Source organism: Mastomys coucha, chromosome X, assembly GCF_008632895.1.
Source record: "Mastomys coucha isolate ucsf_1 chromosome X, UCSF_Mcou_1, whole genome shotgun sequence".
Lineage (NCBI taxonomy): Eukaryota > Metazoa > Chordata > Mammalia > Rodentia > Muridae > Mastomys > Mastomys coucha.
This window is the reverse complement of record NC_045030.1, coordinates 146,451,319-146,474,789: the sequence shown is the minus strand read 5'-3', so window position 1 is coordinate 146,474,789 and position 23,471 is coordinate 146,451,319. Positions and strand designations below refer to the sequence as shown.

General features: G+C 38.1%; 1 pseudogene; it reads right to left on the bottom strand.

Annotated features, from left to right (window-relative positions):
• The window catches only part of LOC116098569, a 21,435-nt pseudogene extending 1,242 nt beyond the window's left edge, over nt 1-20,193 (bottom strand).
• Between the last annotated feature and the right edge of the window lie 3,278 nt (nt 20,194-23,471).

Here is a 23,471-nt window from a genome sequence, read left to right as displayed (position 1 = left end):
CTCCTCCTATTGATGATCGAATTTGCAATCCTCTACTATACATGTGCTGCCAGAACAATGAGACCCACCATGTATAGTCCTCGGTTAGTGGTTGAGACCCTGGGAGCTCTGAGGGTACTGGTTAGTTCATACTGTTGTTTGTCCTAAGGGGCTGCAAACCCTTCAGCTTCTTTGGTCCTTTCTCTAACTCCTTCATTGGGGACCCTGTACTCAGTTCGATGGATGGCTGTGAGCCTCTACATCTGTATTAGTCAGGTACTGTCAGAGCCTCTCAGGAGATAGCTATAATTAGGCTGGCTTGCCCTTCCTTCAGTCTCTGCTCCATAGTCTCTGCAACTCCTTCCGTGGGTATTTGGTTCCCGCTTTTAAGAAGGAATGAAATACTCACCTTTTGGTCTTCCTTCTTCTTGAGTTTCTTGTGGTTTGTGGGTTGTTCTTCCTGTATTCCGAATATCTGGGCTAATAACCACTTATCAGAGAGTGCATACCATGTGTGTTCTTTTGTGATTGGGTTACCTCACTCAGGATGATAATCTCCAGATCTATCCATTTCCCTAAGAATTTCATAAATTCATTATTTTTAATAGCTGAGTAGTACTCCATTCTGTAGATGTACTACAATTCCTGTATCCATTCCTCTGTTGAAGGACATCTGGGTTGTTTCCAGTTTCTGGCTATTATAATTAAGACTGCTATGAACATGGTGGAGCATGTGTCCTTAGTACATGTTGGAGCATCTTCTGGGTATATGCCCAGGAGTGGTATAGCTGTGTCCTCCAGTAGAACTATGTCCAGTTTCTGGAGGAACCACCAAACTGATTTCCAGAGTGGTTGTACCAACTTGCAATCCCACCAGCAATGAAGTAGAAAACTCTTTGAAGGGGAATGGATTGGCTTCTTCAAGGTCTTCGAGTTTGTCACCATCAGGAACCACAAAGCTCTGTGTCTGTGATAGTGGGGGCATGCCCTGCCACAGGGCATAGTCCAAAACTGCAGCGACAAACCCTGCAGTGGCCCCATGGCCCACAAAGCCATTGCCAATCCCTGCCTTATCCAGCTCATCCCCCTGGAAGACAGCACTGAATGCAAAGTTATTTTCGTTACAACTTCATAACTGTAAGTTTGCTACTGTTATGTATTATAATGCAAATATTAGTGTTTTACAATGGTTTAAGTGATCCCTGTGGAAATTCATTCGATCTCCAAAGAGGTCACAACTCACAAGCTGAGAAATACTGCTTGAGACCCTAACATATATGCATACAGTAATAAGAAGTAAAAAATAAAGAGGTCGTGATTTTGAAATGGAGTCAAGAAGGGTATATGCAAGGATTGTAAAAAAAAAGGGGGGGGGATGAGAAATATGGTAACCAAATTATAATCTCAATAATAAATGGATAATAATATCAATTAAATAAAATATATTTATTAATGAAAAAGAAAACAGGGGCTGGCAAGATGGCTTAGGGGTTAAGAGCACTGACTGCCCTTCCAAAGGTCCTGAGTTTAAATCCCAGCAACCACATACTAACAACCACCCATAATGAGATCTGATGCCCCCTTCTGGTGTGTCTGAAGACAGCTACAGTGTACTTATGTATAATAATAAATAACTCTTTAAAAAAGAAAACAGGCATCTGAAAATAATAACAAATAAAATAAGATAAAACAAATAAACCTCAGGAAATTGGACATAGTACTACTGGAGGACCCAGCTATACCACTCTTGAACATATACCCAAAAGATGCTCCAACATATAACAAGGACACATTCTCTATTATGTAGCAGCCATATTTATAATAGCCAGAATCTGGAAACAACCCAAATCTCCTTTAACAAAGGAATGGGTACAGAATATGTGGCACATTTACATAATCGAGTACTGCTCAGCTATTAAAAACAATGAAATCATGAAATTCTTGGGCAAATGGATGGAATTAGAAAATACCATCCTGAGTGAGGTAACCCAGTCACAAAAGAACACATAATATGCCCAAAAGCTCAGAATACCCAAGATACAATTCATAGACCACATGAAGCTCAAGAAGAAGGAAGACCAAAGTTTGGAAAATACTCAAGGGAGGAAATACAGAGACAAAGTGTGGAGCAGTGACTTAAGGAAAAGCCATCCAGAGAATGCCCCACCTGAGGATCCATCCCATAAACAGACACCAAACCCAGATATAGCATCTCCTGAGAGGCTCTGCCAGAGCCTGACAAGTACAGAGGCTGATGCTCGCAGCCATCCATTGGACTGAGCACAGGGTCCTCAGTTGGAGGAGCAAGAGAAAGAACCCAAGGAGCTGAAGGACCTTGCAACCCCATAGGAGAAAAACTAATATCAACCAACCAGACACACCCCACCCCCAGAGCTCTCAGGGACTAAACCACCAACCAAAGCATACACATGGAGGGACCCATGGCTCCAGTTGCATATGTAACAGAGGATGGCCTTATCTGGTATCAGTGGAAGAAGAGGCCCTTGGTCCTCTCGACACCCTAGTGTAGGGGAATGTGAGGGCAAGGAGGCAGGAGTGGATAGGTAGGTGGGGGAGCACCTTCATAGAAGCAAGGATGGGAAGGATGGAATAGGGGTTTTTCTGGAGGGGGAAACAGGAAAGGGGATAACATTTGAAATGTAAATAAAGAAAATATCCAATAAAAATGAAAGAAAAGCCAAGAGATCAGAGAAGACCAAAGCAGAACTGTATCTTCTAGGGAAAGGAAAGTCAATTTTCTTTAAAGATTTTGCCCCTGGTAAATGGACCATGATTCAGTGGATGGTCCAAATCCAGAAGTATATAGATAGCACAAATTAGAGTTGATGGGCTATTAAATATTTTTCATAAAAAACATGATGTTGGGGAAGTAGGGATATGAGGTGCATATGGGAGGAGATGGGGGAACTGAGAGTTCATATGATCAAAACACACCATATGAAATTCTCAAAGAAGTAACAAAAATATTTATTATAAAAGAATACATTGGGTTTTTTTTTTTAAGATTTATTTATTGTTATATGTAAGTATACTGTAGCTGTCTTCAGATACACCAGAAGAGGGCATCAGATCTTGTTAATGGATGGTTGTAAGCCACCATATCGTTGCTGGGATTTGAACTCAGGACCTATGGAAGAGCAATCAGTGCTCTTAACCACTGAGCCTTCTCTCCAGCCCAAAAGAATACATTGTTATTAACTATGTCCACCATATTATAAAATAGATATTTCTTACTTTTTAAAAACTATTTATTTTTGAAATTATAATAGTTACTTTTTTCTTTTCCCTTCCTTCCCTATAAAGCCTCCTATACCCCTTCCTACTTGCCTTCAAATTTATGGCCTCTTTTTTATTGTTATTGCATGCATATGTGTATGTTCATGCATATATATTCCTAAATATAACCTACTCAGTCCATATAATGTTACTTATGCGTATGTAGATCTTTTCAGCATGTGCTTCCTGTATAACTGAAATTTTGTATCATTTGCGAAACACTTGCCTAACCCCATTCAAAACCAAGCTCATAGTAACTAACATTTTTCTCTCCACTTCTATGTATTTAAGTATTTTTAGATTATATTTTAAGTGAGATAATATAATATTTATCTTCCTGTGTGCGGTGAATATTCTAGAGGTTCATCTATGTTGTTAATGATGAATACTATCTCCCTGTATATGGCAATGACATTTTCTTGATCCACTCTGTCTTAATTTCTCTTAGTGTTATTATGATAAAATATATAGGCAGAACTAAATAAGAAAGTGTTCACTTGGATCATAATTCCAGATTGTAATCCATCATCATGGAGAGACCAGAGCAGCAGGAACTTGTCAGTTAATCACATTACATCTAAGGTAAAGGGTAGAGAGTAATGAATTAATGTATGCCTGCTAGTCCTCAGCTTCTTTTCCCCACTCTTATGTAGTCCAGGGTCCTCTGCATACGGAATGGTGCCACCCACAGTGGTAGGGTATTTATAGACATGCCCAAAGTCCCTTCTCTCAGGTGACTCTTAGCTTTGTCTAGTTGATAAATAGACATCACATCACACACTTAGGCTGGTCACATATCCTGAGTATTATGAATAGCGCTAGAGTGAACATGAAAATGGAGACATTTCTTTGACTTGTTTTCATTTCTTTTGAATAGACTTCCCAGTACCGTGATTGTTAAATCATATTATAGCTTTATTTTTAAGTTTTGGAGAAACTTACATACCATTTACCATAGTTTTCATTTGAAATAACACTTCAGGGATTCCATTTTCTCCATGTCCTCTCTAATATATATTATCATTCATCTTTTTGATACTAGCCTTTAATGTATGTCTCTATATCTATGAAGTGATATTTCATTTTGTTTTCAATTTAAATTCTATGTTGATTATTAGTGGTGAAAGTTTTGTGCTATGCCTGTTGGCCATTTGGATGTCTTCTTTAGAAAGCTGTTAATTCAGATCCTTTATCCAATTTTAAACAGGCCTTTGTTCTTGTGTTACTGGATTTATTGATTTGAGTCTGCAATGTGCTGGCAAAGCTCCCGTGTTAAGGGACTTTTTGGCCACCTGATGGTGCTGTTGAGAAGCAACTAGATCACGAGGTTGCTAACCGGACCTGTGGCTTCATTGACTTATTCGTAGCTGAAAGACTTGTAAAGGAGGAGGGATTCCTCCTTGTAATTGGAGGAAGTGATTGTGGACATGTCTTTGAAGGGTGTACCATGCCTTTTCACTCTTTCTCTTCTCTCTCAATTTGCTTAGAGTGAGTCTTCATCCAATCTAACGAAAATCCTTAGAAAAGCACATAAAAGGAGACAATAGGGATGCTTGTGAATGGAGGATGGAGCAAAGATGCTTCCATCTGCAAGGCAAAGAGAAAAGCCTCAGAATAAATTAAACCTGCTGACATGCTTATCTCAGACCTCTATCCTTTAGAACTGTACAAAAACTGTATTACTTGTCTTAACTCATTTTGCTATGGTTTATGGCAAATGGAAGTCCTATTAGCAAGGCCATATAGCTAATAATCTTTTATCCAATAAAAATATGGGGTGGTCAGGTTCTAAAGGTGCTAGCCAGGCAAGTCTGACAACCTCAGTTTGATTCCCAGAACCCATATTTGAAGAACAGCACTAACTTCTGAAAGTTGTCCTCTGACCTTTAAATAAGTAAACAAAGAAACAAATAAATAATTTAAAGGAAATCTTACACTTCAAAAAAATTACTTTTTTTTTGGTGGTGCATGCATATTTTTTATTTTTGTTTTATTACACACACACACACACACACACACCATATGTATGTATGTATGTACAAAAATACGACCTGCTTAGTTTGTGTTTGTTGTTTGTGTTTCTATTGTTTTAGGGCTGATCACTCGGCATTTGATAAGAGGGCTCATTCCTGGGAAAAGCTGATCCTCCTTCCAGCAGTCATTATTGCCTGTAGATCTTTGTTTATGGGTGAGACCATGTGAAATTTTCCTCTTCCATGTTAACATGTCCATTGATCTTGTCATTGTTCTGGTCTTGCTTATGCAGCCATTTCTAGGAGACACTGTTTCACAGCAGACTCCTGGGATTCAGCTTCTTACAGTCTTCTGCCCCTTTTTCCTTGATGGTCCCTGAGCCACAGACACAAGAGCTGAGATATTGATATATATCTGTTAGGGCTGGGCTTCGCACGATCAGTTCATCTCTGTATTGTTTCCAGTTGTGGTTTTCTATGATTTTCTTTGACAAGAATGAAATCTGCATAGCTCTTTTCTGAGACAGGATTGCTTTGTTATATAGCTCTGGCTGTCCTAGAACTCATCACGTAGACCAGGCTGGCCTTGAATTCACAGAAACTGCCTGTCTCTACCTCTTGAGTGCTGGAATTCTACACTTTTTTTAAATGGGGCAAATCAGAGGCTGGAGAGATAGATGGCTTGGTGCTTAAGAGTACTGGCAGCTCTTCCAGAGGACCTGAGTTTAATTGGCAGCTTACAAACATCTGACTCCAGTTCCAGGGACTCTCAAATCTCTTCTGGCCTGTGCAGGCACCAGGCAGACATGTGGTACATAGACATATGTGCAGCCAAAGCATGCCCTACAAACTAAAATAGGATCTTAAATAGGCAAATTGTCCACAGGGGAGTGCAGCTTAGTGGCAGGGTACTTGAGCAGAGTCCATGAGAGTTCAGTCCTTGGTCAGAAAAGAAAGGAAGGAAGGAAGGAAGGAAGCAAGGAAGGAAGGAAGGAAGGAAGGAAGAAGGAAAGAAAGAAGAAAGAAAGAAAGAAAGAGAAGAGAAGAGAAGAGAAGAGAAGAGAAGAGAAGAGAAGAGAAGAGAAGAGAAGAGAAGAGAAAAGAAAGAAATCCTGCAATCATAGTGTAGAAGGTGCATTGGATTTTTTTAAAAAGGTAAATTGGACTCCAGAGGACAAGGAATGGATGCTCACATGTAAAGTAGAAGTATCAAAGGCATAAAAGTAAATGGAAGGTTGCTAAGAAAGAGGAAGAGGGCCGGGCAGTGGTTTGCACACGCCTTTAATCCCAGCACTTAGGAAGCAGAGGCAGGTGGATTTCTGAGTTTGAGGCCAGCCTGGTTGGTATATGGAGTGAGTTTCAGGACAGCCAGGGAAAAAAAGAAAAGAAAAGAAAAGAAAAGAAAAGAAAAGAAAAGAAAAGAAAAGAAAGAGGAAGAGGTTTGGATAAGAAGAGGGGATAAGGGAGGACAATAGGAGGATGAAAAAGATCAAGGTTGGTGATATTTAGGTATGAAAATGTCACAAGGAAATCTATTATTGTATACCATTAATACACATGAAAAATGAAACAAGGGCCAAAAAAGAACATTTCTTTAAAGGAAGAATAAAATGTAATAAGGATATGAAATAGTGCCCAGTGTCATGCAAGGCAAAACCACACAGAAATATTATTTCATACCCTTATAGGATACAATAAGAAACCAAAGTGTGGATACTTCGATCCTTCTTAGAAGGGGGATCAAAATACCCATGGGAGGAGATACAGAGACAAAGTGTGGAGCAGAGACTGAAGGAAGGCCATCCAGAGACTGTCCCACCTAGGGATCCATCCCATATTCAATCACCAAATCTAGACACTATTGTGGATGCCAGCAAGTGCTGGCTGACAGGAGCCTAATATAGCTGTCTCCTGAGAGGCTCTATCAGTGCCTGACAAATACAGAAGTAGAGGCTCACAGCCATCCATTGAACTGACAGGGTCCCCAATGAAGGAGTTAGAGAAAGGATCCAAGGAGCTGAGGGGTTTGCAGCCCCTTAGGATGAACAACAATATTAACTAACTAGTACCCTCAGAGATCCCAGGGACTAAACCACCAGCCAAAGAATACACATGGAGGGACCCCTGGCTCCAGCCACATATGTAGCAGAGGATAGCCTTGTTGGACATCAATGGGAAGAGAGGACCTTGGTCTTGTGAAGGCTCGATGCCCCAGTGTAGGGTAATGCCAGGACAGGGAAGCAGGAGTGGGTGGATTAGTGAGCAGGGGGAGGAGGGATGTGATGGCGGGGACTCAGAGGGGAAACGAGGAGAGGAAATAATATTTGAAATGTAAATAAAAAATATCTAATAAAAAAGAAAATAGAACTTAAAAAAGGAAAGAAAGTTAAAAATGGCTTGTGGAAGCAAGGATATGGGCAAACTGGAACTCTCTTACACTGATGGCAGAAATGTAAGCATGCACAGGCAATGGGAAACAATTTGGCAGTTAAACATATAATTTAGGTCTGGAGGGTGATTAAAAGCACTGACTGTTATTCCAGAGGTCCTGAGTTCAATCCCCAGCAACCGAATGGTAGCTCACAACCATCTGTAATGAGATCTGATGCCCTCTTCTGGTGTGCCTGAAGACAGCTACAGTGAACTCATATACATAAAATAAATAAATCTTCAAAAAGAAATGCATAATTAAATTTTCAATGTAGATTTTAAAATATTCAACTTAAAATTTGTATGAACCTCTGTACAATAATCATTTACAATAGCTAAAACTGGAAAAATCCAGTCATCAACTTTTTAATTTATAAAAATGCTATATATTTATAGCATAGACCACTTACCAGTCTTAAAAAATAAGATCTATGCTATAACACTGATCAATCTCAACATTATGGTAAAGAAAATAAATTAGACATACAGATCATATATTATTCTATGAAAATGAAATATCTAAAATAGTAAGGCCACAAAGATAGGATGTCTATAAAGGATATATTAATAATTAGGTGGCCAGATGTACAAGAGTGAGCTTCTGGGAAAGGGGAAAATGCTGATAAATAGACACAGGGTTTTCTTTCAGAATGACAGAAACATTTCGGAGTGACCTTGGAGAGATGGTTGTACAATATCAAATAACATAAATGTCACTGCATTTTTCACTTTGAAATCAGAAGTACTCAATATAACATTTGAATTCCACCTCAATAAAAATGAAGACAGTGTATCCACAAAGCATGAATCAATCTCAGGAAATTAGTAGGAAGTGAATTAAACTAAACAAACACTTCTTTGATCACTAATGAGAGAGATTTAGAAGGCAGAAAGTAACAAAATATCACCCCTCTCTCCTTGTGGTCCCTACTAGAAAAATAGTCAGAAAATTACAAAATCCAGAGAAAAATTACATCTTATGTGACTGTAGAAAGTCAAAGATGAAGGTTGCATTAAAGTAGTCCAGTGTCGCCCTAAAGCATAACTAAATGCCAGAAAAACAAAATACCAGCATATTCAATAGATAACAATGTTTCTCGAGCCAAGAGTTAGCATGGTACCTGTTAGGGAAAAAAAAAAAAAAAGATGAGATGAAGTATATCCATCTGGAAGGGTGATCGGAAGGGTGGGTGGTCAGCTTGATTTCACAACACTGCAGTGACTGGATTATCTAAGTGAGCTCATCAAGTTCAGTGACTTTCTTTGTACTTCAGATTTACCTACTTTCAACTGAAAGAGTACTCTTAATTTCATGAAACTCCTTGAAACCAGATCAAGCAAGAAGAGCTTGATTCTCCAGGTAAACTAGGATAGGTACAGGTAAGAGGCTGAAGAGAAAACACTTCCTTAACCTGTAACTTGTTTTTCCTTAATGGAACAGGACAGTCTCACTTCAGATACACAACCAAAAAAAGTCCACATTCCCCAGTCACGTCACAAAAACAATGTGGGTGGCCAAGACAGCACATCTCCCATCAAACTCACTAGTTCTACAGGAATGTTTTCTAGTGGAAATTGCCTAGATGAACCCCAGGAGAATCTAAAACAACAATAAAAACCATCAAGAAAGAAGTCAAGGCATTTAAAGACAGAAACAGTTCAATGAATTTAAAGAAAATAGCAATAAATTCCTTAGTGGTACCCAAGAAACTACAAGTACACAGCTGAATTAAATGGCCAGTAAGATCCAGATTTGGAAATGAAATCAATAAAGAGATAGTACTATGCAAGGAAATACAAGCTGAAGTGAGGATGGAATGGAAATCTGCAATAACCCAATTGGGAGACTCAGGGGAAAGCCTTACAAGCAGTATCGACCAAGTAGAAAACAGTACCAGGGCCTGATGATGAGATAGAAGTATAGTAATAAACAATACAAAAACCGGAAACAAAAGAAGAAACATATAGGAGATGTGGGATCATCAAAAGACAAAATCTTCAAATAATTAGTGAAGGAGAATTCCAGGTCAATGGTATAAATGAGATCTTCAACAAAATCACAGAAGAGAACTTTCCCCAAACTAAAGAAAAGGCATATCCATTCAAATACAAGAAGTACACAAAACAGGAAATATACAAAACAGGAAATAATACACAAGATTACAAAAGAAATTCTCCTTGGCATATCATAGGTAAAACATTAAGAACACAGAACAAAGAAATTATTAAAGGCTACAGGAGAAAAAAAAATGTCACATGTAAAGGTAAAAGCTGATTTCTCAATGGAAACTTTGAAATCCAGAAGAGCCTGAACTAATGCACACTCTAAGTCCTAAAAGACCACAACTTCCCACCTAGACTTCTGTAATTCACAAAATTATCTGCCATAGTTGAGGGGAGAGAAAAACCTTTGCATGATGCAAAGAGGCTAAAATTAATTATATTCACAAAAATCACTCCTAAAGAGAATATTAGAAGCAATACTTTGAACTGAAGAGAGAAATAAACATATTCAAGAGGCTCTAGAATGAAAACAAATACAGTTATAAGTACTGAACCATAAAACAGAACTAAGAGACAAATAGCAAAGAGAAAGAGATAGAACAAAATGAATACAATCAGTATACACTTAAAATAATTAATAAACAAATAAATACATAAATATTACACAGACAGACAGTCTTTGTGACCCTGGCTGGCCTAGAACCTACTATGTAAACTAGACTCCTTAAACTAATGGCAATCTTTCTGCCTCTGACTCCAGGGTGCTGGGATTAAAGGCATGTGCCACCATGCCAGGTCAACTTTAAATATTGATAGTCTCAATTCTTCAATAAAAAGCCGCAGGATGCTGAAAAAATTAAGAAACAAAATCCATCTTTCTATTCTCTACAAGAAATGTGGCTTAGCTTGAAAGATATGTACCACCTTAAAGTGAAAATATGAAGAAGAAGAAGAAATAAAAGAATTCCAGGCAAATGGGACTAGGAAGGAAGCAGGTGTTGTCACCCTAGTTCATATCTAACAAAATAGACTTCAAACTAAACATTACAAGAGACCTAGAGAAAAGCCTAGACATAGACTTAATTCTAATCAAGTGAATAAGTAATTAAGAAAATATTATAATAAATATATATGCACCAAATTCTTGTGCACCCAGTTTCATAAAAAGCTATGACAAAGACAGAAATGAACACCAAACCAATAATTGTGATCATCTCTTTTTTTTTTTTAAAGATTTATTTATTGTTATATGTAAGTAGCTGTCTTTGGCCGCACCAGAAGAGGACGTCAGATCTCATTATGGATGGTTTTGAGCCACCATGTGGTTGCTGGGATTTGAACTCACAACCTTTGGAAGAGCAGTTGGTGTTCTTACCGGCTGAGCCATCTCACCAGCCTGGGATCATCTCTTCAATAGACCAGCCACTTGAACAAAAATATAAACCAAGAAACTTCAGAATTAAATGACATCATATACCAAATGAACCTAACACATATCTATAGAATATTCCACATAAACACAAAAGAATACCTAAGAGTTCATGGAAGTTTCTCTAAAACAAATCATATCCTGGACACAAAACAAATTTTTTTAAAGATTTATTTATTTTATGTATATGAGTACACTGTATCTGTACAAATATTTGTGAGCCTTCATCTGGTTGTTGGGAATTGACTTTTTAGGACCTCTGCTCACTCCAGTCAACTCCGCCTCGCTCCAGTCGGCCCCATTTGCTCCAGTCCAAATATTTTTTTATTATTATAAGTACACTGTAGCTGTCTCAGACGCACCAGAAGAGGGCGCCAGATTTCATTACAGATGGTTGTGAGCCACCATGTGATTGCTGGGATTTGAACTCAGGACCTTCGGTAGAGCAGTCTGTGCTCTTACCCCCTGAGCCATCTCTCCAGCTCACAAAACAAATCTTTACAAATTTAAAATGTTGAAATAATTCCATATATTCTATTTGACACTAATGTAATAAAACTTAAAATTGACAACAAGCAAAAATCTTGGAGCAAACAAACTCATGGAGATTAACCACCTCATTACTGAATGGTGAATGAATCAAAGAATAGAGCAAACAAGGAAGAAAAAAATTTCCTAGATCTAAATGAAAATTAAAACACAACAAAATCTCTGAAACACATTGAAAGCAGTCCTATGAGGGACACTTATATTTCAAAGTGACTAGATTAAAAATCAGAAAGAGTGCAAACAAATGATTTAATGATACAATCCCAAAATTTGGAAAAACAAAAACAAATTAAATCTAATAGCTGATGGCAAGAATTAATAAAAATCGGGCTGGAGAGATGGCTTGGCAATTAAGAGCACTGACTGTTCTTCCAGAGGTCCTGAGTTCAAATCCCAGTGACCACATGGTGGCTCACAACCATCTGTAATGAGATCTGGCGCCCTCTTCTGTTGTCTCTGAAGACAGTGACAGTGTACTCACATACATAAAAAAAAATACCACCTACTCCTACTCTTGAAATTTTTTTTTTAAAGGAAAAAAATAAAACTTAGCTCAGAAATTAAGGAAATAGAAACAACACAAAGGATCAGTGAATTTAGGGAACTCATTCTTTGAGAAGCCATGACAGCTTGACAGACCTTTGGCACAAATAACCAAAAAAAAGAAAAACTCAAATGAACAGGCTCAGAAATGAACAGAGAAACATTCCAAGAAATTCAGAAACATTATAAGGGAATATTCTCAAAACCTGTACTTCCAGTAAGGTGGAAGACCTAAAATAAATGGATGAATTTTTATACTCAGCCAAACCTCCAAAATTAAAACAAGAAGTCAACAACCTAAACAGACTCATAATCAATGAGGAGATAGAAATAGTCATTAAAAAACACTTTGAGCTGAAAAAAAAATCTAGGACTGCATGGATTCATAAACTATTCTATGAACTCAGCATCACTCTAACATCAAAACCAAGTGAAGACATAACGATTTTCACATGTGAGTAACCACAGAAACCAGGAAAGTATTAAGGGAATACTGGAAGGAGGCTTGAGAGGAAATACAAGACATGAAGGGGGACATGGGAAAATGGGAAGTGGGCTTTAATTAGGGAGAGTGGAGAGAAGGTCACTACAGAAAGAGGAGGAGGAATAAGAGACAGTACCACGGTTGTTTGACGAGACCTCAAGGAAGAATATTCTTTTATATTTACCAATATATATATATATGTATATATATATATCATATATATACATATATATATATCATAAAATGAAAGTATGCCAGCTGAGCGGTGGTGGCGCACTCCTTTAATCCCAGCACTTGGGAGGCAGAGGCAGGCGGATTTCTGAGTTCGAGGCTAGCCTGGGCTACAGAGTGAGTTCCAGGACAGCCAGGGCAATCCAGAAAAACCCTGTTTCTAAAAACAAAACAAAAAAAAAGTATGCCACTTGGGTTGGCAATGCTCTCTATGAGAGCCATAGACTAATAAAACCCTAGTAACAGGCATGAGAAACTGTCATTGGAGTTGTCGGTCAGGGTAGCTCAAGTAGTTCTGTTGTCCTTCGTTGCATCACAGATTGTGAAGCCCCTGTTGCTGAAGACAATACACACTTAGGACAGAAGACTCTGATGATCCCAGCTGAAATCAAATCCTCCTTTCTATGGTCTAGCTTCCATAATAATTGAAAAGAATATTCAAGCTACCAAAGGAGGCAAGTAATCAATAGATCTATCCAGCTGTGGTGTCTATTAACCATAACGATGATGAGCATTACAAGATATCCCTAAAGGTGCAACAGTGGTTGTAGTGATTTAAATAGGAATGGCCTTCATGGGTTCATGTATTTGAATGTTTGGTCATTGGGGAGTGGCGATATTTGACTGTGATTAAGAGGCGTGGCCTTGTTGGAATAGGTGTGGCCTTGTTGGAATAGGTATAGCCTTGTTGGAGGAAGTGTGCCACTGGGAGTTAGCTTTGGGGTTTCAGATGCTCAAGCAAGTTCCAATGTCACGTTCCTCCCTGACGCTTGCATATCCAGGTGTAGTAGAACTCTTAGGTCCTCCAGCACTATGTCTGCCTACATGCTACCATGCTTCCTGCCATGATGGCAAACAAACTAATCCTCTGAACTGGAAGCCAGCCCCAATTAAATGTTGTCCTTTATAAGAGTTGCCTTTGTCATGGTATCTCTGTACAGCATAACAATTGACTAAGACAGTGGCATGTTGATAGAAACCAATGGCTGTCTAATTTGGATTAGGGCTTACTTAGCTGGAGGGAATTTATTCCAGGTACTAGAAACCTAGCTAATTACCAGGCGCTAGGGTGGTGATGGATCTTAAAAGAAAACCTAATACCACCACTTTATTGGACCAGCATAATTCCTAACTATGGCCCACAGAAAAGTGTCATTCTCACCCCTCGTCCAAAAAAAGGGCTTTTCTTTACAGCAAATAGAAAGCATTACACAAAAGCACAACTGGACACAAAGCAGAGGTTAATGAATGATCACAGGTTGCTGAGCCCCAGTGGATACATCTACAATGCAACAGCTGTGCCAGAGACTGAAAGAACCTTATGGGAAAGGATGGCTGAAAGATTGAAAGAGCCATGATGTCTGCTGTGAGACTGCGTCTCTTATAAGTGATGTCCTAAGCAAGACATGAATATTGACAATAGCAATTAACATGCTAACACAGAAGGGAAAAACCTTAAGGACTCACATCCCTAGAAGAACAACTATATAGACAAGTAATGACTACTGAGAGAGGGAGAATTAGCCTCTCCCAGGGATGAACTTCCTATCTGGTTATTCAATACAAAGTGGTCGTCCCTGAAATCACATACATATAAACAATAAAAATGGCCTGGCAGATTACATTTATGTGCTTGTACATATATATACAAATGTATGTAACAATAATAGTCAAAGAAAAAGAGGGTATTTACTTGAAATCGAGTGAGAGAGCATAGGAAGGGTTAGAGGACAGAAAGGAAAAAGGGGAAATGATATAGTAATATTTTAATAACAAGGCATGTTAAAATAAATAAGTATGATCACTGTGATCAATGTCAGAACACACTGTATAAAACTGGGCATCTAATCCTGATCTTTATAAATACAACTCTAGTATTAAAGAATAACATTGAGTTCAATAAAGAGCATTTATCAGATGTCAGCTGATGGACTGGCAAGATCACTCAGTGGATAAAGACCTCGGTATCAAAACTGGTGGCTTGAGTCTGAGTTCAGAGACCTCCATAGTGGAAGCTGAGAACTGACTAGTCCTACGACCTTCACACATGTGCCCATAGCACCTAAGTGTGCACAAATGCTCATGACAAATAAATGTACTAACGATTTTTAGAAAAAAAAAAAAGTCATTTGAAAGTATACTTGAAACACCAACTGCATTTCTAATAAAGTCAGTAACAAGATACAAAATGTCTCCCGTTTCTACTGTTATTCGATGTTGTTCTGTAAATTCTACCAATGCAACATGAAAGAGAAAAGATGAGAGCTATGTTTAAGCAGATATGGTGGAAGCCCTTAATCCTAAGATGTAGAAGGCAGGGGCAAGAAGGAGAGGTCATCCTGATCTACAAAGTGAGTTGCAGTCCAGGCAGAGCTCAGGTGGGTAGATGGGGAGTGGGGGTGGGGGTAGGGGACAAGTGGAGAGAGAGAAAGAAAGAGAGAATTTAACAAAAGAACACTGTTTTTCTTTTAAAAATACTAGCAATAACCAATTAGGGAACATAAAGGATTTTTTCATTATCAGTAATTATGAAATACCTGGAAATAATTCTAAGAATGCTAACATTAAAGAACAGGAGATGGCAGGTATAGTGCAGGGGCAGAGAACTTACTTAGCATGTGCAAAATTCTGAATTCAAGATAATATGCCACAAGAAAAGGTATAACATATAAATATAAATATATTTATAAACATAAATATAAATATATTTAAATATATAAATATATAAAGATAAATATATAATATAAATATAAATATATTTAAAATATTATAAAACTTATCTGAAAAAAATAAAAGAAAAATGGAAAATCATGCCATATCCATTGAAAACCCCACTCTGCAAAAAAATCTTTATTCTTTATGTTAATCTATATATTGCATATAATCTCTCTCAAAGTCTTGTGGGATTTGATTGTTTTGTTTCTGCTTTTCTTTAAAAAAAAAATTATTTATATCTAAGTACACTGTAGGTGTCTTCAGATGCACCAGAAGAGGGTGTCAGATCTCATTACAGATGGCTGTGAACCACTATGTGGTTTGCTGGAATTTGAACTCAGGACCTTCGGGTTTTGGTTTTGCTTGTTTGTTTGTTTGTTTGCTTGTTTGTTTTTTTGAGACAGGGTTTCTCTGTGTAGCTCTGACTATCCTGGAACTCACTCTGTAGACTACACTTGCCTAGAACTCAGAAATGCGCCTACCTCTACCTCCCAAGTGCTGGGATTAAAGGCATTCGCCACCACTGCCCAGCAACTCAGGACCTTCAGAAGAGCAGTCAGTTCTCTTAACCACTGAACCATTTCTCCAGCCCCATGTTGTGGGATTTGAAAAGTAGATATTTGTTCTATGTTTTGTCTGGCAGAAAACACCAAGATGTTGTGGTGTAAATGTGTCCTTGAAAATTCATGCATTAGAAATTTAATCCCCCAGCTAGGCTTGGTGGCACATGTTTTTGATCCCAACACTTCGATCCCAGGCGCAGGTAAGTGGATCTCTCTGAGTTTGAGGCCACTCTGGTCTACAAAACCAGTCAGAGGCAGCTAGAGCTACACAGAGAAACCCTGTCTTAAAACAAAAGAGAGACAGACAGACAGACAGACAGACAGACAGACAGACAGAGACAGAGACAGAGAGACAGAGGGAGGAAGGGAGGGAGAGAGGGAGGGAGGGAGGGAGGGAGGGAAGAAAGAATTTCAATATCATTTATTTCCTATAAAACATGCACGATGAAATTTGCTCCACAATATAAGTGTTGAGAGATGATGGGACCTTTCAGAGGTCTTTGAGCCTTAAACAACAAATATGAAGGGACTAATTCCTCTTTCAAAGGACTACGTTAATTCTCGTGGGAATGAGACAATTCTCACTCTTGTGAGACTAGATTAGTTTCCATAGAAGTGGCTGCTTTGCTTTCCCTTGCTTTTTCCATGCCCCCTCCCCAACCTGCCCTTTTGCACATCTCTGCCTCAACATGGCTGCTCAATCCTGGACGTCTATTCTCTAGAACTGTGAACTACATATGTCTTTCATATTCATTCTCAGGTATTGTTATAACAATGAAAAAAAACTAAGGAAGCCATTTCACATAAAGTTAAGGCAAATGATAAATTAGGAAAAACAGGTTATGGAGGCAAAGTGAGACAAAGAATTCACATACTTAATATATGAAGATATCTCTGTTTTAATATGAGGGGAAAAATTAATATCCTATGGGAATATAAACTGATTATAAATAGCTATTTATATAAGAAAGAAGAAATTGTCATTGAGCATATGGGAAAATGTTAACTTCATTCATCATCCAAACATGCAGAGTAAAACAGCAAACATGTCCTTTTTCCATATTAAATGTCACGGGTTGAAGGTGAGACAACGTTGAGAAAGAAATGGAAAGGTTGTCTTTTTGGGTAGAGATCTTAATTAGAAACAGCCTTTCTGGGCTGCAACCATGTTGTAAATGTGTGAATGTTGGTGCTCAGCCATTCTCCTTTGATGAGGATAACTTCAAAGTAATCAAAGAAAGTGATCAAAGTTAAATGCATACATGTAGTAATCAGAGTGGTATTTATAAAGAAAAACTGGGGACAACCTCAAGGTTTGTTTGTCAATATTAATAAATGTAATACATGAAGATAATGAAATGATTTGTATATTGTAATAGTTTTAACAGAAAGGAATAAATGACACCTGTTTGCTGAGTTAGAAAATCGTACATGTATATTGACAAATTTTAATGTCTGCCCATCATTCCTTTATCCTGTGGATGGAAAGGAGTTTTCATCTTTCTATATTTCTTTATTCTTTTTATAATAAGCATATGCCATTTCTGAATTCTTTTTGTAATAAGCATATGACATTTTGACTTCACTTTTAATAAAAGTGAAATTTGGAAATAAAAGAAAAATATGTCTGTAATATAAACTCAAAGAAACAATAAAATGCTTTACTTATAACATGATCATATTTTAAAATATGTATATTAAAATGCATAAAACAGTACAGATAATACCAAATTTATAATAGTGATCATCTCTGGTTATGAATGTTCTGTTTTTCTTCATTATATATTACATTTTAAATTTATTTTATGACTACATATTTGAAATTAATCAGTATTATATTACTGAAATATGTTAATTTGCAAAGCAGAGGTTTCATTATCAGAGGTCTATTTTCCTGTTAAATTAATTCATTTTTCCAGCAGTTAGAGGGAAATATGAATTTGCAAAATGGCATATAAAGTCAAATGACTACCCATATGTGAATTTTATAGCAGTTGTACTTAGAGTCTTCAAGGTTTAGAACTCCTATCCTTAGGTGGTAAGATAAACAAACTGGGGTTTAACCAATGAAAAGAAATCTTGTCCCTACCCCATGAGTATGAATCCATGACTGATTCTGAGCAAATCGCTATATCAGACAAGCCATTCTAGGCAGCTTATATACTATATGATTCCAAAAACCCTTGGAAAAATCAAAGCCATAGTGGTAATAAAAGTTCAGTAGTTTCCATGGGTTCAGAGTATTGAATAGATAAAGGACAGGGGAATTTTTTCTGTAAGGCAACTGAACTATATCATATGAAACCATAATTATAAATGCATAACAGTATACATTTTTCAAAACTCATAGAACTTTGTAAAACCAAGAGAGAAGCTTCACATATCTTAAAACTTATAAATTACATTAAGACATTGAAGGGGGATCCTATGGATAGAAATGAAATATCTCAAAACAACGTAATTATATTCAAAAGTATAAAGCAGAGTGTTCGCTCTGTAAGCATGAGAATCTGAGTTCAAATCTCTAGAATCCATGACAAAAGCTGCATGTGGTTGTATATGTTCCTGAAACCCCAGTGCTTCGAAAGGCAAAGACAGAAAAATTATTATGGCTTGTAGGCTGCTGCCCTTCCAGGTACAGCGAGAAACCCTGTCTCAAAGAAATAAGGGAAGGAATTACAGAAGAGAGCACTGATATCTCCTTTGGCTCATGGATAATGGAATGGACACCCTTACACACTGGTGACATGTAAGGAAAAGTACAGTTTTATTCACTAAATAGATCTCTATAAACAATGAATTGTATTATATATGAAACCTCTTTAAAATGCCTTCTGCTGCGCTGGAGAGATGGCTCAGTGGTTAAGAGCCCTGACTGCTCTTACAGAGGTCCTGAGTTCAAATCCCAGCAGCCACATACATGGTGGCTCACAACCATCCGTAATATGATCTGACCTGGCACTCTCTTCTGTGGTGTCTGAAGAAGACAACTACACTACAGTGTACTCACATATAATAAATAAATAATTTTTTTTTTAAAAAAAAAGCCTTCTGCCATTGTATCTCACATTCCACTCTCAATGTCTGCTTCATCCCACCAACACCTTAAGCATCACTACAAATGAGAACGTATTTGAGAATAACATCAAGAAGATTTAGGTCAAGCCAGGCCATGGTAGTGCAGGCCTTTAATCCCAGCACTTGGGAGGCAGAGGCAGGCAGATTTATGAGTTCAAGGCCAGCTTGGTCTACAAAGTGAGTTCCAGGACAGCCATGGTTACACAAAGAAACCCTGTCTTGAAAAAAACAAAAAAAAAAAAGACAAAACAAAACAAAAGAAAATTAGGTCAGACCCCACCCACTCACCCACCCAACCCTCCAACCATAGTCTTTCAATCTAAGTATCCCCTTCCTGTTTCCACTCTTAAGCTCTTAACAATTTGTGACATTTAGGTTAATAATGTTTAGTTTAGACTCATGTACAGCATTTAAAAGAATGTGGGTAATAAATTTACCTATATCACATACATCAACAATGGTAACACATCTTACTTTTACAATGTCATTTCTTAAACTATGAAATGCAGATATTTGTACCATGATCCAATTGGAGAACAACTTCTGAAGCTCCTCTGAGCAACTTAAAAGTCCACTAGAAAAATATCAGCTTTCCTAAGAATCCTAAAGATTCTCTATTCCAGAGCTGTAACCGATACATGAATCCATTCTTTTTTTTTTCTTTCTAGATTTATTTAGATTTTATGTATATGAGTACACTGTCCATGTCTTCAGACTCACCAGGAGATGGCATTGGATCCCATTACAGGTGGTTGTGAGCCACCGTGTGGTTGCTGGGAATTGAACTCAGGACCTCCAGAGGAGCAGTCAGTGCTCTTAACCACTGAGCCATCTCTCCAGCCCCATGAAACCATTCTTTACCATTTCAACAGAGAGGGCTTCTGCTTCAACTTCTCCTTCAATTAGCTTGGAAGGCATCTTTGATTAACTGCTACAAAGTCCCTAACAGTGGGCCAATTTTCAGGTTTATTGTTTTGTCTTCACTAACCCACCCTCTGGAGGTACTCCAAGTAAATTGTTCCTGCTCTCCTGCGTGGCAGGCCTTCCATTACTTGAAGCTACCCACCATCTCTTTAGATAAAAGCATTCCTGACCTTTTTAATAATTGTTGTGTCTGTTTGGAACCCACTCACCATCTTGATCACTTTCCAGGTTATCTATGTACATCTTAATTGTAGCACTCTGATATGGCTCAGACTCCCGCATAAACTATCAAGAACAGAACAAAACATTCTTTGTTCTGGGCATCATGCCTCTTCTAACAAAGTCTAAAATTTCATTACATGTGTATGCACTGTAACCTCACACGGCTAGCTTGTCTTGAACTTATAATAAATAAAACCCACTCTTCTTCACATATGCCACACTCAAGCTACATAACCACCTACTCTTGGAAGCTCAATTCTGAAATGAATAGCAATTCATATTAGGTCCTATTAGATTGAATCCTAGTAGATTCAAACTTTCCCCTAGCCTTTCTGCCTTCTGTATACATCTGTAACAGGACAGGAAATATCTATCCACATTGATTGGCACATACACATTGACTGAACACAGTTAGTCCAAAGCACTATCTACAGTCTGTTATCTCTATTATCACTTAGCTCAGTGGTTTTCAACTTCCCTAATGCTGCAACCCTTTAATATCGTTCCTTTTGTTGTGGCGACACCCCCAACCATAAAATTCTTTTTGTTGATACTCCATAATTATAATTTTGCTACTATTATGAATCATAATGTAATTTTTTGATACACAGGATATCTGATATGTGCCCCCTGTGAAAAAGCCATTTGACCCTCACCCCCACAATGGGGTGCGCCCCACAGGTTGAGAACCACTGACCTCACTGTTGCTACTCCATTTTATTTTCAAGGCCATTTAAAGAAACGGTCAAAAGCCTCAGTGAGATACACAATTGCTATTGTCTCCTGAGGTCTCTAGAGACAGTGCAGCATAAAGCAGACATCCCCCAGGGCAGCTGGAGCACAAGTGATTGCCAACTTCAGACATACCACATATATTAGGCCACTGTAAACAGATGTTATTAAAAAGCAGTTTCAAATATTGTCTTAACTCAAATGTCACAAAGGCAGGGCTCTAGATTGCTTTTTCATTTATGACAAAGATGGTTCTCATGCGTGCATTTTTATGTAACCTGTTCCAGGGTAAATAGCAGCAAAGATGTGTTTACTTAACAGGAGATAAGTGTCTACTGAGCAATACTAGGCCACCTGATATAAAACTACACAGTCTCTATGATAAATTTGTAGATGGATCTATTTAATAGATTTAATGTGATATAGTATATTATCCAAAATTAGTATGGTATAGCAAAATTATAGTTATGGAATTGTTAGAAAAATATTCTAGAATCTCAAAATTGGGTTCAAATCTTGAGTTTGACACTTGATAGTAATGCAACATCAAGGAAGCTATCTAGCCTTCTTTATCTATAAACCAAGGAGCATAAAAATGGTACTACATGGGATATATCCTAGAGTTGGGCTGCCTTGTCTGGTATCAGTGGGAGAAGTGCCTAGCCTCGCAGAGACTTAAAGTGCCAGTGTTTGTGGGGGGTGGGGGGAGAAGGGGGCAGGAGATACCCAGGGCCCCCCTACTCACTCAGAGGAGAAGGGAGATCAGGGAAGGATTGTGGGAGGGGATGACCAGAAGTGGAGCATTGTAAAGTGAATAAGTAAAAAATAAAATAAAATTTAATTTAAAAAAGTGGTACAATTGTATAAAGTTGTTATAACAATGACTTTACTAGGGATTATTGCTATTCCAATGTAACAGAGAAATTAACTATATGACAAGATGGTATTGTGAAATCCATATTATGGCAGAATATCAGTTTTTATCATGCTCATGAATAATTTTTAATAGTCAACTATAGAATATTTTCTGAAATTAGCTTAACTTTGCTAATATACACATTAGCCTAAGAACACACATTCTCTCTGTCTGTGTGTGTGCATGTGTGTGTCTGTGTGTCTGTGTGTGTGTGTGTGTGTGTGTGTGTGTGTGTGTGCGTGTGTGTGCGCCTTGTGTATGAAAGCTACACATAAGCCTGTAGACAGCAGAGTAGAGTATCAGGTGTTTTCCTCTATTGCTTCTGCCTTATTGCCTTGAGATAAGGTCTCTCACTGAGGCAGAAGCTCACCTTTGGGAAAACCTGGCTGTCCAGCAAGCTTTTGGGATGTCTCCACCCCGCATTTTAAGGGTTAGAGGCCTACACAGGAATGCCTTGTTTTTCACATGGGTGCTGGAGATTCCAACTCAGGTCCTCATAATTATACAGCAAGTGCTCTTACCATTGGGGTCATTACCCCAGCCTCCAGTCTAAGAAGTCCTGAAGTTGGATTTTTGAAAGTGCTGTCTTAAAAAGCCTCCAGTCTATTTGTGCTCAAATATCTCAATATAATTGAAGCTATATGTTTCAGTACCTATTTGTTGAATGCTATGGTCATCAGATGTTGGGAAAAATATTTTTTCAAAGGTTGGATTTTATAAATCCTTGACTTCATTGGTTTAAAGAACTTTTACCAAATCTTGTGGGTGTGAGGAAGTCCAAAACCAAATTCTAAAGCCTAAGCCAGCATGTATATCACTTGATAAAATTTGCTCTTTCTTCTGTGTGGTCTATCTGCTGCTTGATGTCTGCCAAATCATATTTCTCCTTTCTATTTTTATAGAATTGCTTTTTCTTCAAGTGTCCCAATAGATTTCTGGGAAGACAGCAGCATAAGAACAGGTTCTTAATTCTTTTTCTTCCTCTTAACACATTGACAAAAGCAATGGAAACAAAAATTGGGCAAAACCTGTTCAAATAAAAAGGGCAACAGGACTCTCAAGGAATTTCTGGAAAATATGTTGATAGGGTCATATGAAAGGAAACTCTGTGACATCCTGACAAATTAAAAAACTCATAGCACAGCCAACTAACCTGGGCCCACGGGGGCTTAGAGAGACTGAACCACCAACCAAAGAGCATGCAGGGGCTGGACCTACCCCCCCACCACCACCACACACACACATATGTAGCAGATGTACAGCTTTGTCTTCATGTGGTTCCCTAACAATTGGAGCTGGGGCTGTCTCTGACTCTGTTCCCTGCATGTGGATCCCTTTCCCCTAGCTGGGCTGCCTTATCTGGGCAAGTCCTGCTGTGACGTGTGTGTGTGTGTGTGTGTGT